Source organism: Wyeomyia smithii, chromosome 2 (assembly GCF_029784165.1).
Source record: "Wyeomyia smithii strain HCP4-BCI-WySm-NY-G18 chromosome 2, ASM2978416v1, whole genome shotgun sequence".
NCBI classification, from domain to species: Eukaryota; Metazoa; Arthropoda; class Insecta; order Diptera; family Culicidae; genus Wyeomyia; species Wyeomyia smithii.
In genome coordinates, this window is record NC_073695.1 from 131,318,979 (window position 1) to 131,337,100 (window position 18,122).

General features: G+C 39.2%; 2 pseudogenes; both read left to right on the forward strand.

Annotated features, from left to right (window-relative positions):
* Positions 1-2,896: 2,896 nt before the first annotated feature.
* LOC129723341 (uncharacterized) lies at positions 2,897-4,170 on the forward strand (annotated as a pseudogene).
* Positions 4,171-10,489: 6,319 nt separating this feature from the next.
* Positions 10,490-11,763, forward strand: LOC129723342 (uncharacterized; annotated as a pseudogene).
* Positions 11,764-18,122: the final 6,359 nt, after the last annotated feature.

Below are 18,122 nucleotides of genomic sequence, written 5' to 3' on the forward strand. Positions count from 1 at the left end.
GTATACGTTTTGGTCTATTTTTGTCACTTTTTGGAACAAGAAATAGATCGTTCTAAAACCCTTTGTACGCTACCAACAGGTGGGTAAAATGTCATATTTTAATTGAATTACTCATATTTGGCTATTTCCATATAAACGTTTTGCAAGTGTTGAGAAATAAACAAAACAAAGATTTTTCATGACAATTCACAATATGTTTTTGTGGTTTTTCTGAAGAAGAAAAAGAATAGGTTTGTCGTTTTTGGCTTCAAGGAAACCGACCAGCAAAAGGGGGAATTCTGGAAGACCATAACCGCAGGTTCAACTAGTTGGTTTGCAACCATCAGCTACCAGGATGATAAATATGTTGGCTATTTGTTAATCGCCTTAATTGTAGTGGGACTAGAGGAGACCTTGAAAGGCCAGAAAAATGTTCCTCGAAGACACTGAACTGAAACGTTCAAAAATCTGGGGTGACATTGCGCATTTCATTTCGAGCAACTCGAACAAAACTAAATGATCGCTGAGGGCGTTATGTTTCGTTTTCGTATTTTTTCGACTTTGCGGGTTAGATGAGCCGCAGGACAAATGACAATGACAGCTCCTTTTGAGCTTGAAGCATAACTGGCAGTATGTGATCTATTCGAAAATAGCGAAAATCGTTCGAATCAAGCTGCGCAATGCCACCCCAACCTTGTTTCAATATCCTCAAAACCCAACCAACGTTTGAAGAACTGCAAGATTTTGAAATATTGATGAGACGAAAACGGAAGATGAACATCTACGCGATCAAATATTTTTCGCTATCCTCCGAAGCCCTATTTGTAGCAGAAATTTTTCGATCTTACCAATCCATCCTGAGAAATGTCTCAAACGCTCGGGGCAAACCGTCAAATCCATAAAGTCTTGTGGATATAAAGTGTCTTGCCAAAGTAATCGTTAATGTGCGTTAAAATTATCGAATTTCCGTTTGTTAAATATTGAGTGCTTTTCAATTCAAGTCTTATAAACTGATAACATGGGGTATTGAATTGTTGGCAGTGTGACAGATGTCAGCGGTTTAAAACAACAAGATATACAATACCGGTGTGGAGAACGAAAAGTTGGCTATATTAGCTGATTCTATTCAGGTTTCGCTGGTGTAAATCTAGTATAAATTTGTTTCAAAAATAGACCACCGCTGAAGATGCCCTAAGGGCATCTTCAGCGGTGGTCCAAATCATTGGTTTGTTCTATTTTTGTTTTGGAACAAACACAAATTCACTGCTGCACCGGTGGTGTAAATTTGGTTTTATACCAGATCTAAATTGAAAAATTTGAAACTGGTATACGTTTTGGTCTATTTTTGGAACAAGAAATAGATCGTTCTAAAATCCTTTGTACGCTGCCAATAGGTGGGTAAAATGTCATATTACAATTGAATACCTCATTTTTGGCTATTTCCATATAAGCGTTTTGCGAGTGTTGGGGAATGAACAAAACAAAGATTTTTTATGACAACTCACAATTCATTTTTGTGGCTTTTCTGAAGCAGAATATGAACAGGTTTGTCGTTTTTGGCATCAAGGAAACCGACCAGCAAAAGGGGGAATTCTGAAAGACCATAACCGTCGCCTTAATTGTATTGGGACTAGAGGAGAACTTAAGAGGCTAGAAAAATGTTCCTAGAAGACACTGAACTGAAAACGTTCAAAATGCTGGGGTGACATTGCGCATTTCGTTACGAGCAACTTAAACAAAACTAAATGATCGCTGGGGGCGTTATGTTTCGTTTTTCGTATTTTTCGACTTTGCGAGTTAGATGAGCCGCAGGACAAATGACAATGACTGCTCCTTTTAAGCTTGAAGCATAACTGGCAGTATGTGACCTACGCGATCAAATATTTTACGCTATCCTCCGAAACCCTACTTGTAGCAGAAATTTTAGATCATACCAACCCATCCTGCGAAATGTCATTGACGCTCGTATCAAACCGTCAAATCCATAAAGTTTTGTGGATATAAAGTGTCTTACCAAAGTAATCGTTTAATGTGCGTAAAAATTATCGAATTTCCGTTTGTTAAATATTGAGTGTTAAATGTTTTTTATTATAACAAGTCTCATTAACTGATAGCATGGGGTATTGAATTGTTGACAGTGTGACAGATGTCAGCGGTTTAAAACAACAAGATATACAACACCGGTGTGGAGAACGAAAAATTGGTCTATATTAGCTGGTTCTATTTAGGTTTCGCTGGTGTAAATCTAGTATAAAGTTGTTTCAAAAATGGACCACCGCTGAAGATGCCCTAAGTGATTAGTTGTCGATATTTATCGTTAATATTGGTAATTGCTATATATCGATAATATCGTTGCATTTTAGCGCTAACGATAATTATCGATAAGTCGTAGGCGGCAGTTCAGGTGGCACAAAGTATTGTGGCATCAGCACCAAACCGAATAGCGCTACTTCGACTATAGCGACCAGGGGGGATCTATCTGTCAAACATCGTGTAACCAACATATTCGGCAACATGGCGTTTGTTTTGGTTTTCGTTCTTTTTGTTAATGAAATTGATCGATGTGAAAAATTATAAAACTGGAACGTTTTTAAATCAAAACTCGTAAAACCGCGAAAAACTTTCATGAATGTGTTATGTAGTGATTTTTCCCCCATTATTGTTCATAGTTACAAACGTCATGGACCAACAAACGTCATGGACCAGAGTTGATCTGCGATAACGCACACATATATGAAATTTGACAGCAGTGAATCCCCTCTGATAGCGACACCATTTTTACTTCCGAACTTACTGTCACTCACCGTTCTGTCATTTTTATGTCATGTTCGTCGGCACTATTCAGTTGTTAATAATTGAAGAGCTTGTTTATCTTACATCGAAAATATAAATATTTCTGCCTTTATTTCTGTATAAAATGTCTAATTCAATTATCCAAAATGTTCGACAACGCCATGCAAGTGAGAATACCATCTACCATGCATTATACGGTTATTATTTTTCGGGAATGGTAAGAAAAGATGTTGCTATAATTTACGGGAAGTCACTGTCTACCATATGTGGATGGATCAACAGATACGAAACAAACGGATTTTTCCAAGTGAGGAAACGTGAGCAGGTGTACAAGAAATTTGGGATCCATATGCGGCAATGGTTAGTTGACTTATATTCCAAAGAACCAGTATTATTCCTAGGCGAAGCCAAGGTTAGGTTCCAGTTACTTTTTTTACTACAATAAAGGTGCCGTCACACGGACGCTAATTCCCTTAGTTTCTAAGTCATAGTTGATTGTAAAAAGCATTTTTTTCATCATAACGCGGGATTGTACTGTCAAAAGCTATAACATAGAGACCCTGAACTACTCCGGCATGCCCGAATAGTTCATAGCCTACTATTCAGTGATGAAAAAATGCTTTTTACAATCAACTAAGACTTAGAAACTAAGGGAACCTTAAGTGTTTCGTCTATATGTGCAATACTTCCCGAATCGGGACCCTCTTGGAAAACCATCGAGCGGAGAACAATTCAAATTCGCGAAGATGAAATAGTGCGGTTCACTAGAGAAATGCTATCAATTCCGTGGGATCTCTTCAACCTCGTATTCCTTGATGAAGTGAGTTTTTACAACAAGGACATGTTAAGACGCAAGGGATATGGAGTAGTTGGACATAAAGTTATATATAGAGGGAAATTCTGCAGAATACCGAGGGTCTCATTGTTGTGTTTTTTGGGTATGAATGGTAAGATTGAAAGCTACTATACTGAAGGAACTTTCAACAGGAAAACTTTTTTCAACCGCTGCAAGAACTTCGCTTTAGTACATCCCCAAGTGCAACGGTATCCGGGATTCAATTCTGTTTGGATCATGGATGGGGCAAGAATTCACTGCGATCCAAAAATAGTACGTTACCTGAGATCGATTGGAATTATTCCAATTTTCCTTCCGGTTTATTGTCCTTTTTTAATCCCATCGAAATTGTATTTGGACTCATGAAAAGGGATTTCAAAAGGCACCATTTTGAACATAAACCTGCTTTACCCGAGGTTTGTGAAACGTTGAACCGCTTTAAATCATATTCCTGCGTCGACCTGTTCAACCATTGCGGATATTTTGCGGGATGTACTTTCCTACCCGAAAAAGGCCTCTCCCAGGATCCCAAATACATGGATTTGCATATTGTTCCTAAATAAAATATCTACAATCTTTTTGGAATGAAAGTCAGTCATAGTTTTATTTCACTACTGGTACGCGCATATAAAAATCATCATACACCCAAGGCGAATTGAATTAATTAAATCACTGATTAAAGTGAATGATCGATGTCGTCGCAGTCAGTCACAGACGCAGTTAAATTTTCACTTAGTTCTGTCTCTTCTGAGCGCATTGTAGTTTCTAAAGTTGAACATATTTCAGTTCCATATAGTCCTCTTGATTGCATCGCTTCTACCTTTTGAATAGCATTCTGCAGTATTTTGCAAGCCAATCTCAAATCGCTCTTGACATCCGCAATGCCTTGCATCCAACCTCCATTGATTGTATTCGCCACAACCATTCCTCGATGCACTACCTGGAGGCGAGCTGCCTCAGAAACCGTTGCCCAGTGAAAGTACTTTGCTAACTCAACAGGTGGTGCATCAGCCTGTTTCAATTGGTCTCGTTTATGTGCTGGCGAAGAGTTGATAAGATTTGCCCACAATAGCCAAGAACTAAAGTGTCCCTCGAGGTCACGAGGTCTTCTACGCAATTCATTGGCCAGCTCCGTATCATTACGAATCGAGTGTGCACCTGAACGATCCGGTGTTTCTGGAGTTACCAATTTTCGCAGTAAGCTCTGATACTGTGCATTAGTTTTAATATTCAACTACACATATATATTAATTGGCTTTCCACGCCATTTTGTGAGTATTCGATGTTTTAAGTCAGTAACAGAATTTTTTTTCTTTTTTCCCTTTACTGCAGAGTGACAAACCGCTCAATATCGTCTATGTCAGGCTGCTCCTTCTCATCCACATAAGGGACATCGTCACGAAAAACTACTTCCCGACGTACATACTTCACCACCTTCTGCCAAATCGAAAAAAGAACATCGTGCATGGTGTCTCCTCCGATGTCCTGTTCTGCCACCTCCTCAGGTTGCAGCTGGCTCCGGAATAATCGCTGATAAAAGATTCCTTTGAAGGAAAACAAGCTTTCCTCGCGCGCACTAGTCGGAGGTGAGGAACGAATCACATCCTCCTCCTCAAGATGCTCTTCATCTTCGTATGAGCTGAAACAAAACTTTTAAAAAAAGATGTTACGACAAAACAAAAGTTTATTTACTCATCCATCAAAATAAGATTGTTGCGGTTTGTTGGATAGTAATAATTTAAACGCGTATTCACATGCGCACAAACCATAGCATATGCCTTGATGTTTGTTTTTGTTATGACCGCATTCTGGTATTCTGTGACACATGGTGACTCTACCCATAAATGAGTAATTCGGGTTATTCGCGTTGAATGAGATTTTGAAGGCTGTTCGCACCTATGTGAACACTCATATGTAATTGTCAAAATGTGCGTGATGACAAAAGCAAAAATATTTCCTTCCTTCTTTTTCGCATGCAAAAACCAAACAAATAACAGCAACACCGTCAACGCGAATATCATGAAAACTCTGTTCAGGGTAGGTTCACTTTTAACGAAAGTCTAGTGAATGTTATTCAGCTGTATTTCGGCAAAAAAGTAAAAGTGGTTCCCAACCGTTGGTCCGAGGCCGGCAAGTGGGTCGCGAGGCTCATCTAGGGGGGCCGCGAAGCTCTTGGTAAATTTGACAGGTAGTTAAAATCAGAGTCTATGTATGTATAGAGTCGCGCAAAGAGAAAATCTATCGTTTCGGCAACAAAGTTTTTGTGCCATTTGTTGCCAAGAACTATACAGTTCTGTTTTTCACCATGCATAAGCGAATATAATTTTTTGAAATTCTTCACAAGGTACACAGTTTTGAAAGATTGCACCGGTGATGCTTTCTTAATTTTACTTGAACTAGTGAACAGGTTTGATGTTGGATTCTAGGGGCTAGACACCTATATTTCCATGAAAAATATTTCGATAATATTACACAATATTGGTTGATATATTTTAATATTTATCGTTTATCTGTCAATTGACATCCTCCAACGGTAATGTAACGCTTGATGTAACGGCAATGAGCTATGATATAGATAGAGGGGTGTCCGAAAATTGAACGGTAAATACTTTTTAATATTGAATATTGGAAATATTTCGCCTTACAGCCGGAATTCGTCGGTTGGAACACGACTGCCACCCAACTAGCGAATCGTGTTCGTTAGTTGGGTGAACTGACAGCTAAGCAAATTTTTCATAGGGGAACGCCGATTGTTTGTTTTCTCTATGCTGTGAAAAGATTTCTTAATTTCATAGCGGTAAAACTATGTCAAAGAAAATACACTTTGCTCTCCTGTCTCGCTGCTATGGTAAATAATTAATGTATTTGGTAAATACTTTTTATACGAAAAATAGATCTTCCAACTAGAAGCAAAGTAATAAAGCGCAACCACATCACTCTGCTTCTTGCCTAAAAAACGGCGGATCGCGACGATGCATATTTCTGGCGAAGGCGTTGAAGAAATAAAAGCACAAACAACCGAGCAATAAACCTCTAAATTACACATGAACCGTTGTAAATGGATAGCATGTACCTTCTAAATTACGCGATTTATTATGTCAAAGATGATCTGCATGAATTGTCCAGCTAATAGTGTTGAATGGAATAAGCGTAATAACTAAACATGTTTATACATTTTCCCCAACAATAAATAATATAATTTTATTTTGGTAATATTTTTTTCACTTTTCGGACCCCTTAAATGCATTTGAATGACGTTGAATTCTGACATTAGAGTGCTTTTTAGTTGGGTGACGGCCCAACTAGCGAACACCCAACTAACGAACCCCGAATTAGCGAGCATCCAACGAGCGAATCATTGCTGTATATCAATAGTGTCTTACCCCTAGGTTGGATTAAAATGTGTAAGTAGAACTTCGGAAAAACACGTATTCTTTATCACGCTTAATTACAACACTTTTCATCCACTCCTAACATTATCACCTTGTTTATTCACATTGTCGATTAGTACCCTTGTTTGACACTTATTTGGTTCCTTTGGTTTTATCTTTGCGCGACTCTATTATTATAAACATAGGCTCTGGTTGAAATTTCTTTTTAGGTATCTCTGTCCAAACGGATTTTAAACTCTTCTGCGTATTAGGACCAAAACGTGAAACAAGTAAAACTTGCAGAACGATATAAGACTGAAAAATGCAGGCCCGTATTGCAAAACTTGTATCTGAAATGCTCTTGGGGGGCCGCGAAGCCTTCTGTGCTTCGCAAAGGGGGCCGCGGGGCTTTTTGTGTTTGGCAAAAGGGGCCGCGGAGCCGAAAAGGTTGGGAACCACTGATGTAGACCATATAGGTTAGTCTGTTAAAAACACCGCACAATTATGACCAAGCCTAAAAAAATTGCAATTACCTTAATATTTTTCTGTGTGTGCGCATGAAATGTAGTTCACCCAACCGCCATCATAGTCAGAGAGGCGCCACATTTTTGTTGCCCGTATTGTTGGTTGAGTTGGATATCTATTAGCGAATTTATATATTCCACCAGCTCACCTCGTTTTGACCTGGAAGCCCACTAACTGCTGTCAAAACCCTTCTTTATTCGCTCGATTTTGACCCAGTTTTGACCTGCCGTGCTGCCAGAAGCGCACTGTAAAATTTGTCAGCTTCAACCCACCACCGCACGTGCTAAGTTCGTAAACAACTATCTGGCATCTCTTTCTTACTTGCGTCTTAAATGGCGTTGACGTTTTATTATTCCTCGGAAGTTTCGCCCGCGCACAGTGGAATAAAGAAATTCGCTATATGTTTCAATACACCATTTTACGAACTGACAGGTGTCACGGATCCTGCTGATGATGATGTTGCTTTTACGTGCGTCATGTCAGCGGTTCCGAGCTTTCTGTCAAAATTTCATTCATGAATTGAGTTCAGAAACGTCTCGTAAAATGGTCTATAATCCAAGACAGTATCCTTGCACACCAAATTTTCATTGCTGGAAACCAGCAAAATTTTGCTGATTTTTTGTGTGCTGTGTTTCCAGCAATCTGTTCAGCAAAATGAAATTTGCTGATTATTCAGTAATGCTCAACTGCATAAAAGTGACAGATCGTTGTCAGCTATGACAATTTGCTGTACATTCAGCAAAGCATAAATCAATTTACTGGTTAACCAGTTAGTTCAAGGGAACCATGTTCCCCTCAGGCACCAGCTTCCATCCGCCCATCGGATCATAGCCAAATCACTGTTGAACTAGAGATGTATGATTATCACTTCAACCTTTAAGTTCATCTAGCCCAACAGTGACTTAGCTATGGTCCCATATCCGATATCAGGAGCTTAGCGATGATCCCGTACCAGCTGCACAGCGATTTGGCGCGTTTTATTAATGACAGCTTGACGTATAAAATATTTTGACATATCTATTCTTTCGCTGGATTCCAGCAAACGTTCATTTACTGTTTTCTGTTCAGCAAATAGATTTGCTGTATTTTCGCGAATCACTGAATCGATTACTAGTTTTCAGTAAATTTATCGATAAAATACTGGTTTACAGCAAAAATAAAATTACTGAACGAAATTCAGTAAATTGTAGAACTGAATTACAGTAAACTTTTGAAAAAAATGCTGTGATTCAGTAAACAAGTGATTTGCTGATACACTTTCAGCAATGTACTTTGCTGAACCATAAAGAGAAATTTTGGTGTGATGCTTTTGCGACCCCGCACCCTTTGCAAAAATGATCGATAATTCATCAATAATATCGATAAAAGCTTGGAAACTATCGTTGTTAGAGCAAGCGCACCGGTGGGTTGCCATTTGAGTTGCTATTCTCACAACGCTGGCCGTTGCTATTTTAGATAGCAACCGATGTTCGCACTGGTCGTTGCTATTGCGGATTAGGAACCATTCAAATATTACATTACGCGGAATTTGGCAATTTTCAATACACCCCTATGTAACGCAATTCTACATGCTTGCCACATGCAATATAACGCTTCGCTGAATACCCCCCACCCCTGAGCGCGTTATGTATTATTTGAATGATCCCTTACCAATTCCACTATTTCTTTTTCACACCGGCAGTTGCCAGTTTTTGAAGACCGTCACTAGCTGGCGTTGGCAAAATCGTTGTGTCGTTTTTCCCCGAAATTCTGCTGATCTAGTAATAACCAACTTAAATGTCTGTCAATCGTTTCCGGAATGATTTGTGTTTCTTTTGCTTTTTAAAATGTTCCTTCCATTTAACACGATTTTGTTCTGAGTTTGTTTTCGTTTTCTCAAATTGTCGATAGCACAACTCTGTTGCAGTTTTTTCCGTTTGTGCTGCGTCGATTTTTTATCCTTCTATGTTGAATTAAAATAATTCCGTAAGACCATGGCACGTCCAGCAACGTTGCCTCCAATGACTATTCTACTCAAAGCTGGCGAACCGTTATTATAGTTGTATTTTGTGCTGTCTCGGTACCTATAGTTTGCTATTGATATTTGTAAATTTTCAGCCAAAAAAAAAATGCAGAACCCTAAAATTGTTCTTGAGTATTCGGTTGATTCTAGTGACGAAGAAAATGATTCCACGGAACAAATATTTTTATACGTGAATATGAAAAGATTTGGGGCTGCTCTAAGCCTGAAAAAATGGCTAAATATTTACCGCCATGCCGAGGAAGGTGCCATCCAGCGTTTAACAATGTTTTTTAATTTCATTTCCGACGCCGCTTTCGATTGCGTCGTAGGTTGTTCTTGAAAATTGAAACAGGGGTAGAGGAGAAAAATGAATGCAACGGGGAAATTGGGACTAACATGCCTTTAAAAGTGTCAGCAGCAATAGTCGGTAATCCTTTCGAGCAGTTCGCTCAAATCTTCCAGGTTTATTTAAATATTGCCCAGGGTTGGCCAATCTTGTAAGGACTAGACCTTTCTTCGTGTAGGTTAGGACCAGGGGGGATCTATCTGTCAAACATCGTGTAACCAACATATTCGGCAACATGGCGTTTGTTTTGGTTTTCGTTCTTTTTGTTAATGAAATTGATCGATGTGAAAAATTATAAAACTGGAACGTTTTTAAATCAAAACTCGTAAAACCGCGAAAAACTTTCATGAATGTGTTATGTAGTGATTTTTCCCCCATTATTGTTCATAGTTACAAACGTCATGGACCAACAAACGTCATGGACCAGAGTTGATCTGCGATAACGCACACATATATGAAATTTGACAGCAGTGAATCCCCTCTGATAGCGACACCATTTTTACTTCCGAACTTACTGTCACTCACCGTTCTGTCATTTTTATGTCATGTTCGTCGGCACTATTCAGTTGTTAATAATTGAAGAGCTTGTTTATCTTACATCGAAAATATAAATATTTCTGCCTTTATTTCTGTATAAAATGTCTAATTCAATTATCCAAAATGTTCGACAACGCCATGCAAGTGAGAATACCATCTACCATGCATTATACGGTTATTATTTTTCGGGAATGGTAAGAAAAGATGTTGCTATAATTTACGGGAAGTCACTGTCTACCATATGTGGATGGATCAACAGATACGAAACAAACGGATTTTTCCAAGTGAGGAAACGTGAGCAGGTGTACAAGAAATTTGGGATCCATATGCGGCAATGGTTAGTTGACTTATATTCCAAAGAACCAGTATTATTCCTAGGCGAAGCCAAGGTTAGGTTCCAGTTACTTTTTTTACTACAATAAAGGTGCCGTCACACGGACGCTAATTCCCTTAGTTTCTAAGTCATAGTTGATTGTAAAAAGCATTTTTTTCATCATAACGCGGGATTGTACTGTCAAAAGCTATAACATAGAGACCCTGAGCTACTCCGGCATGCCCGAATAGTTCATAGCCTACTATTCAGTGATGAAAAAATGCTTTTTACAATCAACTAAGACTTAGAAACTAAGGGAACCTTAAGTGTTTCGTCTATATGTGCAATACTTCCCGAATCGGGACCCTCTTGGAAAACCATCGAGCGGAGAACAATTCAAATTCGCGAAGATGAAATAGTGCGGTTCACTAGAGAAATGCTATCAATTCCGTGGGATCTCTTCAACCTCGTATTCCTTGATGAAGTGAGTTTTTACAACAAGGACATGTTAAGACGCAAGGGATATGGAGTAGTTGGACATAAAGTTATATATAGAGGGAAATTCTGCAGAATACCGAGGGTCTCATTGTTGTGTTTTTTGGGTATGAATGGTAAGATTGAAAGCTACTATACTGAAGGAACTTTCAACAGGAAAACTTTTTTCAACCGCTGCAAGAACTTCGCTTTAGTACATCCCCAAGTGCAACGGTATCCGGGATTCAATTCTGTTTGGATCGTGGATGGGGCAAGAATTCACTGCGATCCAAAAATAGTACGTTACCTGAGATCGATTGGAATTATTCCAATTTTCCTTCCGGTTTATTGTCCTTTTTTAATCCCATCGAAATTGTATTTGGACTCATGAAAAGGGATTTCAAAAGGCACCATTTTGAACATAAACCTGCTTTACCCGAGGTTTGTGAAACGTTGAACCGCTTTAAATCATATTCCTGCGTCGACCTGTTCAACCATTGCGGATATTTTGCGGGATGTACTTTCCTACCCGAAAAAGGCCTCTCCCAGGATCCCAAATACATGGATTTGCATATTGTTCCTAAATAAAATATCTACAATCTTTTTGGAATGAAAGTCAGTCATAGTTTTATTTCACTACTGGTACGCGCATATAAAAATCATCATACACCCAAGGCGAATTGAATTATTTAAATCACTGATTAAAGTGAATGATCGATGTCGTCGCAGTCAGTCACAGATGCAGTTAAATTTTCACTTAGTTCTGTCTCTTCTGGGCGCATTGTAGTTTCTAAAGTTGAACATATTTCAGTTCCATATAGTCCTTTTGATTGCATCGCGTCTACCTTTTGAATAGCATTCTGCAGTATTTTGCAAGCCAATCTCAAATCGCTCTTGACATCCGCAATGCCTTGCATCCAACCTCCATTGATTGTATTCGCCACAACCATTCCTCGATGCACTACCTGGAGGCGAGCTGCCTCAGAAACCGTTGCCCAGCGAAAGTACTTTGCTAACTCAACAGGTGGTGCATCAGCCTGTTTCAATTGGTCTCGTTTATGTGCTGGCGAAGAGTTGATAAGATTTGCCCACAATAGCCAAAAACTAAAGTGTCCCTCGAGGTCACGAGGTCTTCTACGCAATTCATTGGCCAGCTCCGTATCATTACGAATCGAGTGTGCACCTGAACGATCCGGTGTTTCTGGAGTTACCAATTTTCGCAGTAAGCTCTGGTACTGTGCATTAGTTTTAATATTCAACTACACATATATATTAATTGGCTTTCCACGCCATTTTGTGAGTATTTGATGTTTTAAGTCAGTAACAGAATTTTTTTTCTTTTTTCCCTTTACTGCAGAGTGACAAACCGCTCAATATCGTCTATGTCAGGCTGCTCCTTCTCATCCACATAAGGGACATCGTCACGAAAAACTACTTCCCGACGTACATACTTCACCACCTTCTGCCAAATCGAAAAAAGAACATCGTGCATGGTGTCTCCTCCGATGTCCTGTTTTGCCACCTCCTCAGGTTGCAGCTGGCTCCGGAATAATCGCTGATAAAAGATTCCTTTGAAGGAAAACAAGCTTTCCTCGCGCGCACTAGTCGGAGGTGAGGAACGAATCACATCCTCCTCCTCAAGATGCTCTTCATCTTCGTATGAGCTGAAACAAAACTTTTAAAAAAAGATGTTACGACAAAACAAAAGTTTATTTACTCATCCATCAAAATAAGATTGTTGCGGTTTGTTGGATAGTAATAATTTAAACGCGTATTCACATGCGCACAAACCATAGCATATGCCTTGATGTTTGTTTTTGTTATGACCGCATTCTGGTATTCTGTGACACATGGTGACTCTACCCATAAATGAGTAATTCGGGTTATTCGCGTTGAAAGAGATTTTGAAGGCTGTTCGCACCTATGTGAACACTCATATGTAATTGTCAAAATGTGCGTGATGACAAAAGCAAAAATATTTCCTTCCTTCTTTTTCGCATGCAAAAACCAAACAAATAACAGCAACACCGTCAATGCGAATATCATGAAAACTCTGTTCAGGGTAGGTTCACTTTTAACGAAAGTCTAGTGAATGTTATTCAGCTGTATTTCTGCAAAAAAGTAAAAGTGGTTCCCAACCGTTGGTCCGAGGCCGGCAAGTGGGTCGCGAGGCTCATCTAGGGGGGCCGCGAAGCTCTTGGTAAATTTGACAGGTAGTTAAAATCAGAGTCTATGTATGTATAGAGTCGCGCAAAGAGAAAATCTATCGTTTCGGCAACAAAGTTTTTGTGCCATTTGTTGCCAAGAACTATACAGTTCTGTTTTTCACCATGCATAAGCGAATATAATTTTTTGAAATTCTTCACAAGGTACACAGTTTTGAAAGATTGCACCGGTGATGCTTTCTTAATTTTACTTGAACTAGTGAACAGGTTTGATGTTGGATTCTAGGGGCTAGACACCTATATTTCCATGAAAAATATTTCGATAATATTACACAATATTGGTTGATATATTTTAATATTTATCGTTTATCTGTCAATTGACATCCTCCAACGGTAATGTAACGCTTGATGTAACGGCAATGAGCTATGATATAGATAGAGGGGTGTCCGAAAATTGAACGGTAAATACTTTTTAATATTGAATATTGGAAATATTTCGCCTTACAGCCGGAATTCGTCGGTTGGAACACGACTGCCACCCAACTAGCGAATCGTGTTCGTTAGTTGGGTGAACTGACAGCTAAGCAAATTTTTCATAGGGGAACGCCGATTGTTTGTTTTCTCTATGCTGTGAAAAGATTTCTTAATTTCATAGCGGTAAAACTATGTCAAAGAAAATACACTTTGCTCTCCTGTCTCGCTGCTATGGTAAATAATTATGTATTTGGTAAATACTTTTTATACGAAAAATAGATCTTCCAACTAGAAGCAAAGTAATAAAGCGCAACCACATCACTCTGCTTCTTGCCTAAAAAACGGCGGATCGCGACGATGCATATTTCTGGCGAAGGCGTTGAAGAAATAAAAGCACAAACAACCGAGCAATAAACCTCTAAATTACACATGAACCGTTGTAAATGGATAGCATGTACCTTCTAAATTACGCGATTTATTATGTCAGAGATGATCTGCATGAATTGTCCAGCTAATAGTGTTGAATGGAATAAGCGTAATAACTAAACATGTTTATACATTTTCCCCAACAATAAATAATATAATTTTATTTTGGTAATATTTTTTTCACTTTTCGGACCCCTTAAATGCATTTGAATGACGTTGAATTCTGACATTAGAGTGCTTTTTAGTTGGGTGACGGCCCAACTAGCGAACACCCAACTAACGAACCCCGAATTAGCGAGCATCCAACGAGCGAATCATTGCTGTATATCAATAGTGTCTTACCCCTAGGTTGGATTAAAATGTGTAAGTAGAACTTCGGAAAAACACGTATTCTTTATCACGCTTAATTACAACACTTTTCATCCACTCCTAACATTATCACCTTGTTTATTCACATTGTCGATTAGTACCCTTGTTTGACACTGATTTGGTTCCTTTGGTTTCATCTTTGCGCGACTCTATTATTATAAACATAGGCTCTGGTTAAAATTTCTTTTTAGGTATCTCTGTCCAAACGGATTTTAAACTCTTCTGCGTATTAGGACCAAAACGTGAAACAAGTAAAACTTGCAGAACGATATAAGACTGAAAAATGCAGGCCCGTATTGCAAAACTTGTATCTGAAATGCTCTTGGGGGGCCGCGAAGCCTTCTGTGCTTCGCAAAGGGGGCCGCGGGGCTTTTTGTGTTTGGCAAAAGGGGCCGCGGAGCCGAAAAGGTTGGGAACCACTGATGTAGACCATATAGGTTAGTCTGTTAAAAACACCGCACAATTATGACCAAGCCTAAAAAAATTGCAATTACCTTAATATTTTTCTGTGTGTGCGCATGAAATGTAGTTCACCCAACCGCCATCATAGTCAGAGAGGCGCCACATTTTTGTTGCCCGTATTGTTGGTTGAGTTGGATATCTATTAGCGAATTTATTTATTCCACCAGCTCACCTCGTTTTGACCTGGAAGCCCACTAACTGCTGTCAAAACCCTTCTTTATTCGCTCGATTTTGACCCAGTTTTGACCTGCCGTGCTGCCAGAAGCGCACTGTAAAATTTGTCAGCTTCAACCCACCACCGCACGTGCTAAGTTCGTAAACAACTATCTGGCATCTCTTTCTTACTTGCGTCTTAAATGGCGTTGACGTTTTATTATTCCTCGGAAGTTTCGCCCGCGCACAGTGGAATAAAGAAATTCGCTATATGTTTCAATACACCGTTTTACGAACTGACAGGTGTCACGGATCCTGCTGATGATGATATTGCTTTTACGTGCGTCATGTCAGCGGTTCCGAGCTTTCTGTCAAAATTTCATTCATGAATTGAGTTCAGAAACGTCTCGTAAAATGGTCTATAATCCAAGACAGTATCCTTGCACACCAAATTTTCATTGCTGGAAACCAGCAAAATTTTGCTGATTTTTTGTGTGCTGTGTTTCCAGCAATCTGTTCAGCAAAATGAAATTTGCTGATTATTCAGTAATGCTCAACTGCATAAAAGTGACAGATCGTTGTCAGCTATGACAATTTGCTGTACATTCAGCAAAGCATAAATCAATTTACTGGTTAACCAGTTAGTTCAAGGGAACCATGTTCCCCTCAGGCACCAGCTTCCATCCGCCCATCGGATCATAGCCAAATTACTGTTGAAATAGAGATGTATGATTATCACTTCAACCTTTAAGTTCATCTAGCCCAACAGTGACTTAGCTATGGTCCCATATCCGATATCAGGAGCTTAGCGATGATCCCGTACCAGCTGCACAGCGATTTGGCGCGTTTTATTAATGACAGCTTGACGTATAAAATATTTTGACATATCTATTCTTTCGCTGGATTCCAGCAAACGTTCATTTACTGTTTTCTGTTCAGCAAATAGATTTGCTGTATTTTCGCGAATCACTGAATCGATTACTAGTTTTCAGTAAATTTATCGATAAAATACTGGTTTACAGCAAAAATAAAATTACTGAACGAAATTCAGTAAATTGTAGAACTGAATTACAGTAAACTTTTGAAAAAAATGCTGTGATTCAGTAAACAAGTGATTTGCTGATACACTTTCAGCAATGTACTTTGCTGAACCATAAAGAGAAATTTTGGTGTGATGCTTTTGCGACCCCGCACCCTTTGCAAAAATGATCGATAATTCATCAATAATATCGATAAAAGCTTGGAAACTATCGTTGTTAGAGCAAGCGCACCGGTGGGTTGCCATTTGAGTTGCTATTCTCACAACGCTGGCCGTTGCTATTTTAGATAGCAACCGATGTTCGCACTGGTCGTTGCTATTGCGGATTAGGAACCATTCAAATATTACATTACGCGGAATTTGGCAATTTTCAATACACCCCTATGTAACGCAATTCTACATGTTTGCCACATGCAATATAACGCTTCGCTGAATACCCCCCACCCCTGAGCGCGTTATGTATTATTTGAATGATCCCTTACCAATTCCACTATTTCTTTTTCACACCGGCAGTTGCCAGTTTTTGAAGACCGTCACTAGCTGGCGTTGGCAAAATCGTTGTGTCGTTTTTCCCCGAAATTCTGCTGATCTAGTAATAACCAACTTAAATGTCTGTCAATCGTTTCCGGAATGATTTGTGTTTCTTTTGCTTTTTAAAATGTTCCTTCCATTTAACACGATTTTGTTCTGAGTTTGTTTTCGTTTTCTCAAATTGTCGATAGCACAACTCTGTTGCAGTTTTTTCCGTTTGTGCTGCGTCGATTTTTTATCCTTCTATGTTGAATTAAAATAATTCCGTAAGACCATGGCACGTCCAGCAACGTTGCCTCCAATGACTATTCTACTCAAAGCTGGCGAACCGTTATTATAGTTGTATTTTGTGCTGTCTCGGTACCTATAGTTTGCTATTGATATTTGTAAATTTTCAGCCAAAAAAAAAATGCAGAACCCTAAAATTGTTCTTGAGTATTCGGTTGATTCTAGTGACGAAGAAAATGATTCCACGGAACAAATATTTTTATACGTGAATATGAAAAGATTTGGGGCTGCTCTAAGCCTGAAAAAATGGCTAAATATTTACCGCCATGCCGAGGAAGGTGCCATCCAGCGTTTAACAATGTTTTTTAATTTCATTTCCGACGCCGCTTTCGATTGCGTCGTAGGTTGTTCTTGAAAATTGAAACAGGGGTAGAGGAGAAAAATGAATGCAACGGGGAAATTGGGACTAACATGCCTTTAAAAGTGTCAGCAGCAATAGTCGGTAATCCTTTCGAGCAGTTCGCTCAAATCTTCCAGGTTTATTTAAATATTGCCCAGGGTTGGCCAATCTTGTAAGGACTAGACCTTTCTTCGTGTAGGTTAGAGAGCCAACCAAAATGGTCATCTCGACTTTCAAAAAAAAAAAAAAAACTATACAAAAAGTCATATTCATGTCTTTGCGAATGAATGTCCGAAAAACACCCTGTGCAAAATTTCAGCTCAATCAGAATTAAAATGGAGTTGCTCACTGGTTCACGCCGACACTTGTGTCCTACGACGTGTTTAACCAAGCGAGACAAAGCGCTTCATCTTCCGGGCCGACCAACTATGTCCGCTTTCGAAACACTCTCATTTTCGTAATATTATTACGAACATTTACTGTCGACCACAAAAAAAATACAACTTGACATTGCATCAAATAGCAACGGTTCGAATCGTTGCTATCGCGTTGCCAAATTTAATAACTCGCTGCTACCCGAGGTGGGGATTGTTATTTCCCAAACCAAGATAGCAACGCCCGGTGTGGTTGCCGCGTTATGGTGAGAGTTGCCAAACTAGCTTTAGAAACTTCAATTTAGCCACTGGTGGGCTTGTTCTTA